The 15,491-nt window shown below is 35.1% G+C and overlaps 1 long non-coding RNA gene across 1 annotated transcript in view; it reads right to left on the bottom strand.

The window, feature by feature from the left end:
* Positions 1-15,491, bottom strand: part of LOC141376696 (uncharacterized) — a 36,886-nt gene extending 21,395 nt beyond the window's left edge. The window contains exon 1 of the long non-coding RNA XR_012387424.1: positions 1-15,491. This exon is cut by the window's left edge and continues 18,096 nt beyond it. This is a non-coding gene — a long non-coding RNA (uncharacterized lncRNA).

Here is a 15,491-nt window from a genome sequence, read left to right as displayed (position 1 = left end):
TAGATTTTCACTTGCAACTTGCTTTAACATGTTTAACAGTGCATGAAATGTTGTCTAAAACAAAAAAGAATGATGCATTTTATAGCTGGATCAGGTTTTATTATATTCTGAATTGGACGTTGAAAATGAGCTTATCTCAGCCAGCAGAGAGGTCAAATCACAGTAATGCAAACTCAGTCAGAGACATAGATTTTCACTTGCAACTTGCTTTAACATGTTTAACAGTGCATGAAATGTTGTCTAAAACAAAAAAGAATGATGCATTTTATAGCTGGATCAGGTTTTATTATATTCTGAATTGGACGTTGAAAATGAGCTTATCTCAGCCAGCAGAGAGGTCAAATCACAGTAATGCAAACTCAGTCAGAGACATAGATTTTCACTTGCAACTTGCTTTAACATGTTTAACAGTGCATGAAATGTGGTCTAAAACAAAAAAGAATGATGCATTTTATGGCTGGATCTGGTTTTATTACATTCTGAATTGGACGTTGAAAATTAGCTTATCTCAGCCAGCAGAGAGGTCAAATCTTAGTAATGCAATCTCAGTCAGAGACATAGATTTTCACTTGCAACTTGCTTTAACATGTTTAACAGTGCATGAAATGTTGTCTAAAACAAAAAAGAATGATGCATTTTATAGCTGGATCTGGTTTTATTACATTCTGAATTGGACGTTGAAAATGAGCTTATCTCAGCCAGCAGAGAGGTCAAATCACAGTAATGCAAACTCAGTCAGAGACATAGATTTTCACTTGCAACTTGCTTTAACATGTTTAACAGTGCATGAAATGTTGTCTAAAACAAAAAAGAATGATGCATTTTATGGCTGAATCTGTTTTTATCACTTTCTGAATTGGACGTTGAAAATGAGCTTATCTCAGCCAGCAGAGAGGTCAAATCACAGTAATGCAAACTCAGTCAGAGACATAGATTTTCACTTGCAACTTGCTTTAACATGTTTAACAGTGCATGAAATGTTGTCTAAAACAAAAAAGAATGATGCATTTTATGGCTGGATCTGGTTTTATTACATTCTGAATTGGACGTTGAAAATGAGTTTATCTCAGCCAGCAGAGAGGTCAAATCACAGTTTTGCAAACTCAGTCAGAGACATAGATTTTCACTTGCAACTTGCTTTAACATGTTTAACAGTGCATGAAATGTTGTCTAAAACAAAAAAGAATGATCCATTTTATGGCTGGATCTGTTTTTATCACTTTCTGAATTGGACGTTGAAAATGAGCTCATCTCAGCCAGCAGAGAGGTCAAATCACAGTAATGCAAACTCAGTCAGAGACATAGATTTTCACTTGCAACTTGCTTTAACATGTTTAACAGTGCATGAAATGTTGTCTAAAACAAAAAAGAATGATGCATTTTATAGCTGGATCAGGTTTTATTACATTCTGAATTGGACGTTGAAAATGAGCTTATCTCAGCCAGCAGAGAGGTCAAATCACAGTAATGCAAACTCAGTCAGAGACATAGATTTTCACTTGCAACTTGCTTTAACATGTTTAACAGTGCATGAAATGTTGTCTAAAACAAAAAAGAATGATGCATTTTATGGCTGGATCTGGTTTTATTACATTCTGAATTGGACGTTGAAAATGAGCTTATCTCAGCCAGCAGAGAGGTCAAATTACAGTAATGCAAACTCAGTCAGAGACATAGATTTTCACTTGCAACTTGCTTTAACATGTTTAACAGTGCATGAAATGTTGTCTAAAACAAAAAAAGAATGATCCATTTTATGGCTGGATCTGTTTTTATCACTTTCTGAATTGGACGTTGAAAATGAGCTTATCTCAGCCAGCAGAGAGGTCAAATCACAGTAATGCAAACTCAGTCAGAGACATAGATTTTCACTTGCAACTTGCTTTAACATGTTTAACAGTGCATGAAATGTTGTCTAAAACAAAAAAGAATGATGCATTTTATGGCTGGATCTGTTTTTATCACTTTCTGAATTGGACGTTGAAAATGAGCTTATCTCAGCCAGCAGAGAGGTCAAATCACAGTAATGCAAACTCAGTCAGAGACATAGATTTTCACTTGCAACTTGCTTTAACATGTTTAACAGTGCATGAAATGTTGTCTAAAACAAAAAAGAATGATGCATTTTATGGCTGGATCTGTTTTTATCACTTTCTGAATTGGACGTTGAAAATGAGCTTATCTCAGCCAGCAGAGAGGTCAAATCACAGTAATGCAAACTCAGTCAGAGACATAGATTTTCACTTGCAACTTGCTTTAACATGTTTAACAGTGCATGAAATGTTGTCTAAAACAAAAAAACATGATGCATTTTATGGCTGGATCTGTTTTTATCACTTTCTGAATTGGACGTTGAAAATGAGCTTATCTCAGCCAGCAGATAGGTCAAATCACAGTAATGCAAACTCAATCAGAGACATAGATTTTCACTTGCAACTTGCTTTAACATGTTTAACAGTGCATGAAATGTTGTCTAAAACAAAAAAGAATGATGCATTTTATGGCTGGATCTGGTTTTATCACTTTCTGAATTGGACGTTGAAAATGAGCTTATCTCAGCCAGCAGAGAGGTCAAATCCCAGTAATGCAAACTCAGTCAGAGACATAGATTTTCACTTGCAACTTGCTTTAACATGTTTAACAGTGCATGAAATGTTGTCTAAAACAAAAAAGAATGATGCATTTTATGGCTGGATCTGTTTTTATCACTTTCTGAATTGGACGTTGAAAATGAGCTTATCTCAGCCAGCAGATAGGTCAAATCACAGTAATGCAAACTCAATCAGAGACATAGATTTTCACTTGCAACTTGCTTTAACATGTTTAACAGTGCATGAAATGTTGTCTAAAACAAAAAAGAATGATGCATTTTATGGCTGGATCTGGTTTTATTACATTCTGAATTGGACGTTGAAAATGAGCTTATCTCAGCCAGCAGAGAGGTCAAATCACAGTAATGCAAACTCAGTCAGAGACATAGATTTTCACTTGCAACTTGCTTTAACATGTTTAACAGTGCATGAAATGTTGTCTAAAACAAAAAAGAATGATGCATTTTAAGCTGGATCAGGTTTTATTACATTCTGAATTGGACGTTGAAAATGAGCTTATCTCAGCCAGCAGAGAGGTCAAATCACAGTAATGCAAACTCAGTCAGAGACATAGATTTTCACTTGCAACTTGCTTTAACATGTTTAACAGTGCATGAAATGTTGTCTAAAACAAAAAAGAATGATGCATTTTATGGCTGGATCTGGTTTTATTACATTCTGAATTGGACGTTGAAAATGAGCTTATCTCAGCCAGCAGAGAGGTCAAATCACAGTAATACAAACTCAGTCAGAGACATAGATTTTCACTTGCAACTTGCTTTAACATGTTTAACAGTGCATGAAATGTTGTCTAAAACAAAAAAGAATGATGCATTTTATAGCTGGATCAGGTTTTATTATATTCTGAATTGGACGTTGAAAATGAGCTTATCTCAGCCAGCAGAGAGGTCAAATCACAGTAATGCAAACTCAGTCAGAGACATAGATTTTCACTTGCAACTTGCTTTAACATGTTTAACAGTGCATGAAATGTTGTCTAAAACAAAAAAGAATGATGCATTTTATGGCTGGATCTGGTTTTATTACATTCTGAATTGGACGTTGAAAATTAGCTTATCTCAGCCAGCAGAGAGGTCAAATCACAGTAATGCAAACTCAGTCAGAGACATAGATTTTCACTTGCAACTTGCTTTAACATGTTTAACAGTGCATGAAATGTTGTCTAAAACAAAAAAGAATGATGCATTTTATAGCTGGATCTGGTTTTATTACATTCTGAATTGGACGTTGAAAATGAGCTTATCTCAGCCAGCAGAGAGGTCAAATCACAGTAATGCAAACTCAGTCAGAGACATAGATTTTCACTTGCAACTTGCTTTAACATGTTTAACAGTGCATGAAATGTTGTCTAAAACAAAAAAGAATGATGCATTTTATGGCTGGATCTGTTTTTATCACTTTCTGAATTGGACGTTGAAAATGAGCTTATCTCAGCCAGCAGAGAGGTCAAATCACAGTAATGCAAACTCAGTCAGAGACATAGATTTTCACTTGCAACTTGCTTTAACATGTTTAACAGTGCATGAAATGTTGTCTAAAACAAAAAAGAATGATGCATTTTATAGCTGGATCAGGTTTTATTACATTCTGAATTGGACGTTGAAAATGAGCTTATCTCAGCCAGCAGAGAGGTCAAATCACAGTAATACAAACTCAGTCAGAGACATAGATTTTCACTTGCAACTTGCTTTAACATGTTTAACAGTGCATGAAATGTTGTCTAAAACAAAAAAGAATGATGCATTTTATGGCTGGATCTGGTTTTATTACATTCTGAATTGGACGTTGAAAATGAGCTTATCTCAGCCAGCAGAGAGGTCAAATCACAGTAATGCAAACTCAGTCAGAGACATAGATTTTCACTTGCAACTTGCTTTAACATGTTTAACAGTGCATGAAATGTTGTCTAAAACAAAAAAGAATGATGCTTTTTATAGCTGGATCAGGTTTTATTACATTCTGAATTGGACGTTGAAAATGAGCTTATCTCAGCCAGCAGAGAGGTCAAATCACAGTAATGCAAACTCAGTCAGAGACATAGATTTTCACTTGCAACTTGCTTTAACATGTTTAACAGTGCATGAAATGTTGTCTAAAACAAAAAAGAATGATGCATTTTATAGCTGGATCAGGTTTTATTATATTCTGAATTGGACGTTGAAAATGAGCTTATCTCAGCCAGCAGAGAGGTCAAATCACAGTAATGCAAACTCAGTCAAAGACATAGATTTTCACTTGCAACTTGCTTTAACATGTTTAACAGTGCATGAAATGTTGTCTAAAACAAAAAAGAATGATGCATTTTATGGCTGGATCTGGTTTTATTACATTCTGAATTGGACGTTGAAAATGAGCTTATCTCAGCCAGCAGAGAGGTCAAATCACAGTAATGCAAACTCAGTCAGAGACATAGATTTTCACTTGCAACTTGCTTTAACATGTTTAACAGTGCATGAAATGTTGTCTAAAACAAAAAAGAATGATGCATTTTATAGCTGGATCTGGTTTTATTACATTCTGAATTGGACGTTGAAAATAAGCTTATCTCAGCCAGCAGATAGGTCAAATCACAGTAATGCAAACTCAGTCAGAGACATAGATTTTCACTTGCAACTTGCTTTAACATGTTTAACAGTGCATGAAATGTTGTCTAAAACAAAAAAGAATGATGCATTTTATGGCTGGATCTGGTTTTATTACATTCTGAATTGGACGTTGAAAATGAGCTTATCTCAGCCAGCAGAGAGGTCAAATCACAGTAATGCAAACTCAGTCAGAGACATAGATTTTCACTTGCAACTTGCTTTAACATGTTTAACAGTGCATGAAATGTTGTCTAAAACAAAAAAGAATGATCCATTTTATGGCTGGATCTGTTTTTATCACTTTCTGAATTGGACGTTGAAAATGAGCTTATCTCAGCCAGCAGAGAGGTCAAATCACAGTAATGCAAACTCAGTCAGAGACATAGATTTTCACTTGCAACTTGCTTTAACATGTTTAACAGTGCATGAAATGTTGTCTAAAACAAAAAAGAATGATGCATTTTATAGCTGGATCTGGTTTTATTACATTCTGAATTGGACGTTGAAAATGAGCTTATCTCAGCCAGCAGAGAGGTCAAATCACAGTAATGCAAACTCAGTCAGAGACATAGATTTTCACTTGCAACTTGCTTTAACATGTTTAACAGTGCATGAAATGTTGTCTAAAACAAAAAAGAATGATGCATTTTATGGCTGGATCTGGTTTTATTACATTCTGAATTGGACGTTGAAAATGAGCTTATCTCAGCCAGCAGAGAGGTCAAATCACAGTAATGCAAACTCAGTCAGAGACATAGATTTTCACTTGCAACTTGCTTTAACATGTTTAACAGTGCATGAAATGTTGTCTAAAACAAAAAAGAATGATGCATTTTATAGCTGGATCTGGTTTTATTACATTCTGAATTGGACGTTGAAAATGAGCTTATCTCAGCCAGCAGAGAGGTCAAATCACAGTAATGCAAACTCAGTCAGAGACATAGATTTTCACTTGCAACTTGCTTTAACATGTTTAACAGTGCATGAAATGTTGTCTAAAACAAAAAAGAATGATGCATTTTAAGCTGGATCAGGTTTTATTACATTCTGAATTGGACGTTGAAAATGAGCTTATCTCAGCCAGCAGAGAGGTCAAATCACAGTAATGCAAACTCAGTCAGAGACATAGATTTTCACTTGCAACTTGCTTTAACATGTTTAACAGTGCATGAAATGTTGTCTAAAACAAAAAAGAATGATGCATTTTATGGCTGGATCTGGTTTTATTACATTCTGAATTGGACGTTGAAAATGAGCTTATCTCAGCCAGCAGAGAGGTCAAATCACAGTAATACAAACTCAGTCAGAGACATAGATTTTCACTTGCAACTTGCTTTAACATGTTTAACAGTGCATGAAATGTTGTCTAAAACAAAAAAGAATGATGCATTTTATAGCTGGATCAGGTTTTATTATATTGTGAATTGGACGTTGAAAATGAGCTTATCTCAGCCAGCAGAGAGGTCAAATCACAGTAATGCAAACTCAGTCAGAGACATAGATTTTCACTTGCAACTTGCTTTAACATGTTTAACAGTGCATGAAATGTTGTCTAAAACAAAAAAGAATGATGCATTTTATAGCTGGATCAGGTTTTATTATATTCTGAATTGGACGTTGAAAATGAGCTTATCTCAGCCAGCAGAGAGGTCAAATCACAGTAATGCAAACTCAGTCAGAGACATAGATTTTCACTTGCAACTTGCTTTAACATGTTTAACAGTGCATGAAATGTGGTCTAAAACAAAAAAGAATGATGCATTTTATGGCTGGATCTGGTTTTATTACATTCTGAATTGGACGTTGAAAATTAGCTTATCTCAGCCAGCAGAGAGGTCAAATCTTAGTAATGCAATCTCAGTCAGAGACATAGATTTTCACTTGCAACTTGCTTTAACATGTTTAACAGTGCATGAAATGTTGTCTAAAACAAAAAAGAATGATGCATTTTATAGCTGGATCTGGTTTTATTACATTCTGAATTGGACGTTGAAAATGAGCTTATCTCAGCCAGCAGAGAGGTCAAATCACAGTAATGCAAACTCAGTCAGAGACATAGATTTTCACTTGCAACTTGCTTTAACATGTTTAACAGTGCATGAAATGTTGTCTAAAACAAAAAAGAATGATGCATTTTATGGCTGAATCTGTTTTTATCACTTTCTGAATTGGACGTTGAAAATGAGCTTATCTCAGCCAGCAGAGAGGTCAAATCACAGTAATGCAAACTCAGTCAGAGACATAGATTTTCACTTGCAACTTGCTTTAACATGTTTAACAGTGCATGAAATGTTGTCTAAAACAAAAAAGAATGATGCATTTTATGGCTGGATCTGGTTTTATTACATTCTGAATTGGACGTTGAAAATGAGTTTATCTCAGCCAGCAGAGAGGTCAAATCACAGTAATGCAAACTCAGTCAGAGACATAGATTTTCACTTGCAACTTGCTTTAACATGTTTAACAGTGCATGAAATGTTGTCTAAAACAAAAAAGAATGATCCATTTTATGGCTGGATCTGTTTTTATCACTTTCTGAATTGGACGTTGAAAATGAGCTCATCTCAGCCAGCAGAGAGGTCAAATCACAGTAATGCAAACTCAGTCAGAGACATAGATTTTCACTTGCAACTTGCTTTAACATGTTTAACAGTGCATGAAATGTTGTCTAAAACAAAAAAGAATGATGCATTTTATAGCTGGATCAGGTTTTATTACATTCTGAATTGGACGTTGAAAATGAGCTTATCTCAGCCAGCAGAGAGGTCAAATCACAGTAATGCAAACTCAGTCAGAGACATAGATTTTCACTTGCAACTTGCTTTAACATGTTTAACAGTGCATGAAATGTTGTCTAAAACAAAAAAGAATGATGCATTTTATGGCTGGATCTGGTTTTATTACATTCTGAATTGGACGTTGAAAATGAGCTTATCTCAGCCAGCAGAGAGGTCAAATTACAGTAATGCAAACTCAGTCAGAGACATAGATTTTCACTTGCAACTTGCTTTAACATGTTTAACAGTGCATGAAATGTTGTCTAAAACAAAAAAAGAATGATCCATTTTATGGCTGGATCTGTTTTTATCACTTTCTGAATTGGACGTTGAAAATGAGCTTATCTCAGCCAGCAGAGAGGTCAAATCACAGTAATGCAAACTCAGTCAGAGACATAGATTTTCACTTGCAACTTGCTTTAACATGTTTAACAGTGCATGAAATGTTGTCTAAAACAAAAAAGAATGATGCATTTTATGGCTGGATCTGTTTTTATCACTTTCTGAATTGGACGTTGAAAATGAGCTTATCTCAGCCAGCAGAGAGGTCAAATCACAGTAATGCAAACTCAGTCAGAGACATAGATTTTCACTTGCAACTTGCTTTAACATGTTTAACAGTGCATGAAATGTTGTCTAAAACAAAAAAGAATGATGCATTTTATGGCTGGATCTGTTTTTATCACTTTCTGAATTGGACGTTGAAAATGAGCTTATCTCAGCCAGCAGAGAGGTCAAATCACAGTAATGCAAACTCAGTCAGAGACATAGATTTTCACTTGCAACTTGCTTTAACATGTTTAACAGTGCATGAAATGTTGTCTAAAACAAAAAAAACATGATGCATTTTATGGCTGGATCTGTTTTTATCACTTTCTGAATTGGACGTTGAAAATGAGCTTATCTCAGCCAGCAGATAGGTCAAATCACAGTAATGCAAACTCAATCAGAGACATAGATTTTCACTTGCAACTTGCTTTAACATGTTTAACAGTGCATGAAATGTTGTCTAAAACAAAAAAGAATGATGCATTTTATGGCTGGATCTGTTTTTATCACTTTCTGAATTGGACGTTGAAAATGAGCTTATCTCAGCCAGCAGAGAGGTCAAATCCCAGTAATGCAAACTCAGTCAGAGACATAGATTTTCACTTGCAACTTGCTTTAACATGTTTAACAGTGCATGAAATGTTGTCTAAAACAAAAAAGAATGATGCATTTTATGGCTGGATCTGTTTTTATCACTTTCTGAATTGGACGTTGAAAATGAGCTTATCTCAGCCAGCAGAGAGGTCAAATCACAGTAATGCAAACTCAGTCAGAGACATAGATTTTCACTTGCAACTTGCTTTAACATGTTTAACAGTGCATGAAATGTTGTCTAAAACAAAAAAGAATGATGCATTTTATGGCTGGATCTGGTTTTATTACATTCTGAATTGGACGTTGAAAATGAGTTTATCTCAGCCAGCAGAGAGGTCAAATCACAGTAATGCAAACTCAGTCAGAGACATAGATTTTCACTTGCAACTTGCTTTAACATGTTTAACAGTGCATGAAATGTTGTCTAAAACAAAAAAGAATGATCCATTTTATGGCTGGATCTGTTTTTATCACTTTCTGAATTGGACGTTGAAAATGAGCTCATCTCAGCCAGCAGAGAGGTCAAATCACAGTAATGCAAACTCAGTCAGAGACATAGATTTTCACTTGCAACTTGCTTTAACATGTTTAACAGTGCATGAAATGTTGTCTAAAACAAAAAAGAATGATGCATTTTATAGCTGGATCAGGTTTTATTACATTCTGAATTGGACGTTGAAAATGAGGTTATCTCAGCCAGCAGAGAGGTCAAATCACAGTAATGCAAACTCAGTCAGAGACATAGATTTTCACTTGCAACTTGCTTTAACATGTTTAACAGTGCATGAAATGTTGTCTAAAACAAAAAAGAATGATGCATTTTATGGCTGGATCTGGTTTTATTACATTCTGAATTGGACGTTGAAAATGAGCTTATCTCAGCCAGCAGAGAGGTCAAATTACAGTAATGCAAACTCAGTCAGAGACATAGATTTTCACTTGCAACTTGCTTTAACATGTTTAACAGTGCATGAAATGTTGTCTAAAACAAAAAAAGAATGATCCATTTTATGTCTGGATCTGTTTTTATCACTTTCTGAATTGGACGTTGAAAATGAGCTTATCTCAGCCAGCAGAGAGGTCAAATCACAGTAATGCAAACTCAGTCAGAGACATAGATTTTCACTTGCAACTTGCTTTAACATGTTTAACAGTGCATGAAATGTTGTCTAAAACAAAAAAGAATGATGCATTTTATGGCTGGATCTGTTTTTATCACTTTCTGAATTGGACGTTGAAAATGAGCTTATCTCAGCCAGCAGAGAGGTCAAATCACAGTAATGCAAACTCAGTCAGAGACATAGATTTTCACTTGCAACTTGCTTTAACATGTTTAACAGTGCATGAAATGTTGTCTAAAACAAAAAAGAATGATGCATTTTATGGCTGGATCTGTTTTTATCACTTTCTGAATTGGACGTTGAAAATGAGCTTATCTCAGCCAGCAGAGAGGTCAAATCACAGTAATGCAAACTCAGTCAGAGACATAGATTTTCACTTGCAACTTGCTTTAACATGTTTAACAGTGCATGAAATGTTGTCTAAAACAAAAAAACATGATGCATTTTATGGCTGGATCTGTTTTTATCACTTTCTGAATTGGACGTTGAAAATGAGCTTATCTCAGCCAGCAGATAGGTCAAATCACAGTAATGCAAACTCAATCAGAGACATAGATTTTCACTTGCAACTTGCTTTAACATGTTTAACAGTGCATGAAATGTTGTCTAAAACAAAAAAGAATGATGCATTTTATGGCTGGATCTGTTTTTATCACTTTCTGAATTGGACGTTGAAAATGAGCTTATCTCAGCCAGCAGAGAGGTCAAATCCCAGTAATGCAAACTCAGTCAGAGACATAGATTTTCACTTGCAACTTGCTTTAACATGTTTAACAGTGCATGAAATGTTGTCTAAAACAAAAAAGAATGATGCATTTTATGGCTGGATCTGTTTTTATCACTTTCTGAATTGGACGTTGAAAATGAGCTTATCTCAGCCAGCAGAGAGGTCAAATCACAGTAATGCAAACTCAGTCAGAGACATAGATTTTCACTTGCAACTTGCTTTAACATGTTTAACAGTGCATGAAATGTTGTCTAAAACAAAAAAGAATGATGCATTTTAAGCTGGATCAGGTTTTATTACATTCTGAATTGGACGTTGAAAATGAGCTTATCTCAGCCAGCAGAGAGGTCAAATCACAGTAATGCAAACTCAGTCAGAGACATAGATTTTCACTTGCAACTTGCTTTAACATGTTTAACAGTGCATGAAATGTTGTCTAAAACAAAAAAGAATGATGCATTTTATGGCTGGATCTGGTATTATTACATTCTGAATTGGACGTTGAAAATGAGCTTATCTCAGCCAGCAGAGAGGTCAAATCACAGTAATACAAACTCAGTCAGAGACATAGATTTTCACTTGCAACTTGCTTTAACATGTTTAACAGTGCATGAAATGTTGTCTAAAACAAAAAAAGAATGATCCATTTTATGGCTGGATCTGTTTTTATCACTTTCTGAATTGGACGTTGAAAATGAGCTTATCTCAGCCAGCAGAGAGGTCAAATCACAGTAATGCAAACTCAGTCAGAGACATAGATTTTCACTTGCAACTTGCTTTAACATGTTTAACAGTGCATGAAATGTTGTCTAAAACAAAAAAGAATGATGCATTTTATGGCTGGATCTGTTTTTATCACTTTCTGAATTGGACGTTGAAAATGAGCTTATCTCAGCCAGCAGAGAGGTCAAATCACAGTAATGCAAACTCAGTCAGAGACATAGATTTTCACTTGCAACTTGCTTTAACATGTTTAACAGTGCATGAAATGTTGTCTAAAACAAAAAAGAATGATGCATTTTATGGCTGGATCTGTTTTTATCACTTTCTGAATTGGACGTTGAAAATGAGCTTATCTCAGCCAGCAGAGAGGTCAAATCACAGTAATGCAAACTCAGTCAGAGACATAGATTTTCACTTGCAACTTGCTTTAACATGTTTAACAGTGCATGAAATGTTGTCTAAAACAAAAAAAACATGATGCATTTTATGGCTGGATCTGTTTTTATCACTTTCTGAATTGGACGTTGAAAATGAGCTTATCTCAGCCAGCAGATAGGTCAAATCACAGTAATGCAAACTCAATCAGAGACATAGATTTTCACTTGCAACTTGCTTTAACATGTTTAACAGTGCATGAAATGTTGTCTAAAACAAAAAAGAATGATGCATTTTATGGCTGGATCTGTTTTTATCACTTTCTGAATTGGACGTTGAAAATGAGCTTATCTCAGCCAGCAGAGAGGTCAAATCCCAGTAATGCAAACTCAGTCAGAGACATAGATTTTCACTTGCAACTTGCTTTAACATGTTTAACAGTGCATGAAATGTTGTCTAAAACAAAAAAGAATGATGCATTTTATGGCTGGATCTGTTTTTATCACTTTCTGAATTGGACGTTGAAAATGAGCTTATCTCAGCCAGCAGAGAGGTCAAATCACAGTAATGCAAACTCAGTCAGAGACATAGATTTTCACTTGCAACTTGCTTTAACATGTTTAACAGTGCATGAAATGTTGTCTAAAACAAAAAAGAATGATGCATTTTATGGCTGGATCTGTTTTTATTACATTCTGAATTGGACGTTGAAAATGAGTTTATCTCAGCCAGCAGAGAGGTCAAATCACAGTAATGCAAACTCAGTCAGAGACATAGATTTTCACTTGCAACTTGCTTTAACATGTTTAACAGTGCATGAAATGTTGTCTAAAACAAAAAAGAATGATCCATTTTATGGCTGGATCTGTTTTTATCACTTTCTGAATTGGACGTTGAAAATGAGCTCATCTCAGCCAGCAGAGAGGTCAAATCACAGTAATGCAAACTCAGTCAGAGACATAGATTTTCACTTGCAACTTGCTTTAACATGTTTAACAGTGCATGAAATGTTGTCTAAAACAAAAAAGAATGATGCATTTTATAGCTGGATCAGGTTTTATTACATTCTGAATTGGACGTTGAAAATGAGGTTATCTCAGCCAGCAGAGAGGTCAAATCACAGTAATGCAAACTCAGTCAGAGACATAGATTTTCACTTGCAACTTGCTTTAACATGTTTAACAGTGCATGAAATGTTGTCTAAAACAAAAAAGAATGATGCATTTTATGGCTGGATCTGGTTTTATTACATTCTGAATTGGACGTTGAAAATGAGCTTATCTCAGCCAGCAGAGAGGTCAAATTACAGTAATGCAAACTCAGTCAGAGACATAGATTTTCACTTGCAACTTGCTTTAACATGTTTAACAGTGCATGAAATGTTGTCTAAAACAAAAAAAGAATGATCCATTTTATGTCTGGATCTGTTTTTATCACTTTCTGAATTGGACGTTGAAAATGAGCTTATCTCAGCCAGCAGAGAGGTCAAATCACAGTAATGCAAACTCAGTCAGAGACATAGATTTTCACTTGCAACTTGCTTTAACATGTTTAACAGTGCATGAAATGTTGTCTAAAACAAAAAAGAATGATGCATTTTATGGCTGGATCTGTTTTTATCACTTTCTGAATTGGACGTTGAAAATGAGCTTATCTCAGCCAGCAGAGAGGTCAAATCACAGTAATGCAAACTCAGTCAGAGACATAGATTTTCACTTGCAACTTGCTTTAACATGTTTAACAGTGCATGAAATGTTGTCTAAAACAAAAAAGAATGATGCATTTTATGGCTGGATCTGTTTTTATCACTTTCTGAATTGGACGTTGAAAATGAGCTTATCTCAGCCAGCAGAGAGGTCAAATCACAGTAATGCAAACTCAGTCAGAGACATAGATTTTCACTTGCAACTTGCTTTAACATGTTTAACAGTGCATGAAATGTTGTCTAAAACAAAAAAACATGATGCATTTTATGGCTGGATCTGTTTTTATCACTTTCTGAATTGGACGTTGAAAATGAGCTTATCTCAGCCAGCAGATAGGTCAAATCACAGTAATGCAAACTCAATCAGAGACATAGATTTTCACTTGCAACTTGCTTTAACATGTTTAACAGTGCATGAAATGTTGTCTAAAACAAAAAAGAATGATGCATTTTATGGCTGGATCTGTTTTTATCACTTTCTGAATTGGACGTTGAAAATGAGCTTATCTCAGCCAGCAGAGAGGTCAAATCCCAGTAATGCAAACTCAGTCAGAGACATAGATTTTCACTTGCAACTTGCTTTAACATGTTTAACAGTGCATGAAATGTTGTCTAAAACAAAAAAGAATGATGCATTTTATGGCTGGATCTGTTTTTATCACTTTCTGAATTGGACGTTGAAAATGAGCTTATCTCAGCCAGCAGAGAGGTCAAATCACAGTAATGCAAACTCAGTCAGAGACATAGATTTTCACTTGCAACTTGCTTTAACATGTTTAACAGTGCATGAAATGTTGTCTAAAACAAAAAAGAATGATGCATTTTAAGCTGGATCAGGTTTTATTACATTCTGAATTGGACGTTGAAAATGAGCTTATCTCAGCCAGCAGAGAGGTCAAATCACAGTAATGCAAACTCAGTCAGAGACATAGATTTTCACTTGCAACTTGCTTTAACATGTTTAACAGTGCATGAAATGTTGTCTAAAACAAAAAAGAATGATGCATTTTATGGCTGGATCTGGTTTTATTACATTCTGAATTGGACGTTGAAAATGAGCTTATCTCAGCCAGCAGAGAGGTCAAATCACAGTAATACAAACTCAGTCAGAGACATAGATTTTCACTTGCAACTTGCTTTAACATGTTTAACAGTGCATGAAATGTTGTCTAAAACAAAAAAGAATGATGCATTTTATAGCTGGATCAGGTTTTATTATATTCTGAATTGGACGTTGAAAATGAGCTTATCTCAGCCAGCAGAGAGGTCAAATCACAGTAATGCAAACTCAGTCAGAGACATAGATTTTCACTTGCAACTTGCTTTAACATGTTTAACAGTGCATGAAATGTTGTCTAAAACAAAAAAGAATGATGCATTTTATGGCTGGATCTGGTTTTATTACATTCTGAATTGGACGTTGAAAATTAGCTTATCTCAGCCAGCAGAGAGGTCAAATCACAGTAATGCAAACTCAGTCAGAGACATAGATTTTCACTTGCAACTTGCTTTAACATGTTTAACAGTGCATGAAATGTTGTCTAAAACAAAAAAGAATGATGCATTTTATAGCTGGATCTGGTTTTATTACATTCTGAATTGGACGTTGAAAATGAGCTTATCTCAGCCAGCAGAGAGGTCAAATCACAGTAATGCAAACTCAGTCAGAGACATAGATTTTCACTTGCAACTTGCTTTAACATGTTTAACAGTGCATGAAATG

This window comes from Danio rerio, chromosome 11 (genome assembly GCF_049306965.1).
Source record: "Danio rerio strain Tuebingen ecotype United States chromosome 11, GRCz12tu, whole genome shotgun sequence".
Taxonomy (NCBI): domain Eukaryota; kingdom Metazoa; phylum Chordata; class Actinopteri; order Cypriniformes; family Danionidae; genus Danio; species Danio rerio.
This window is presented reverse-complemented; position numbering and strand designations above follow the sequence as displayed.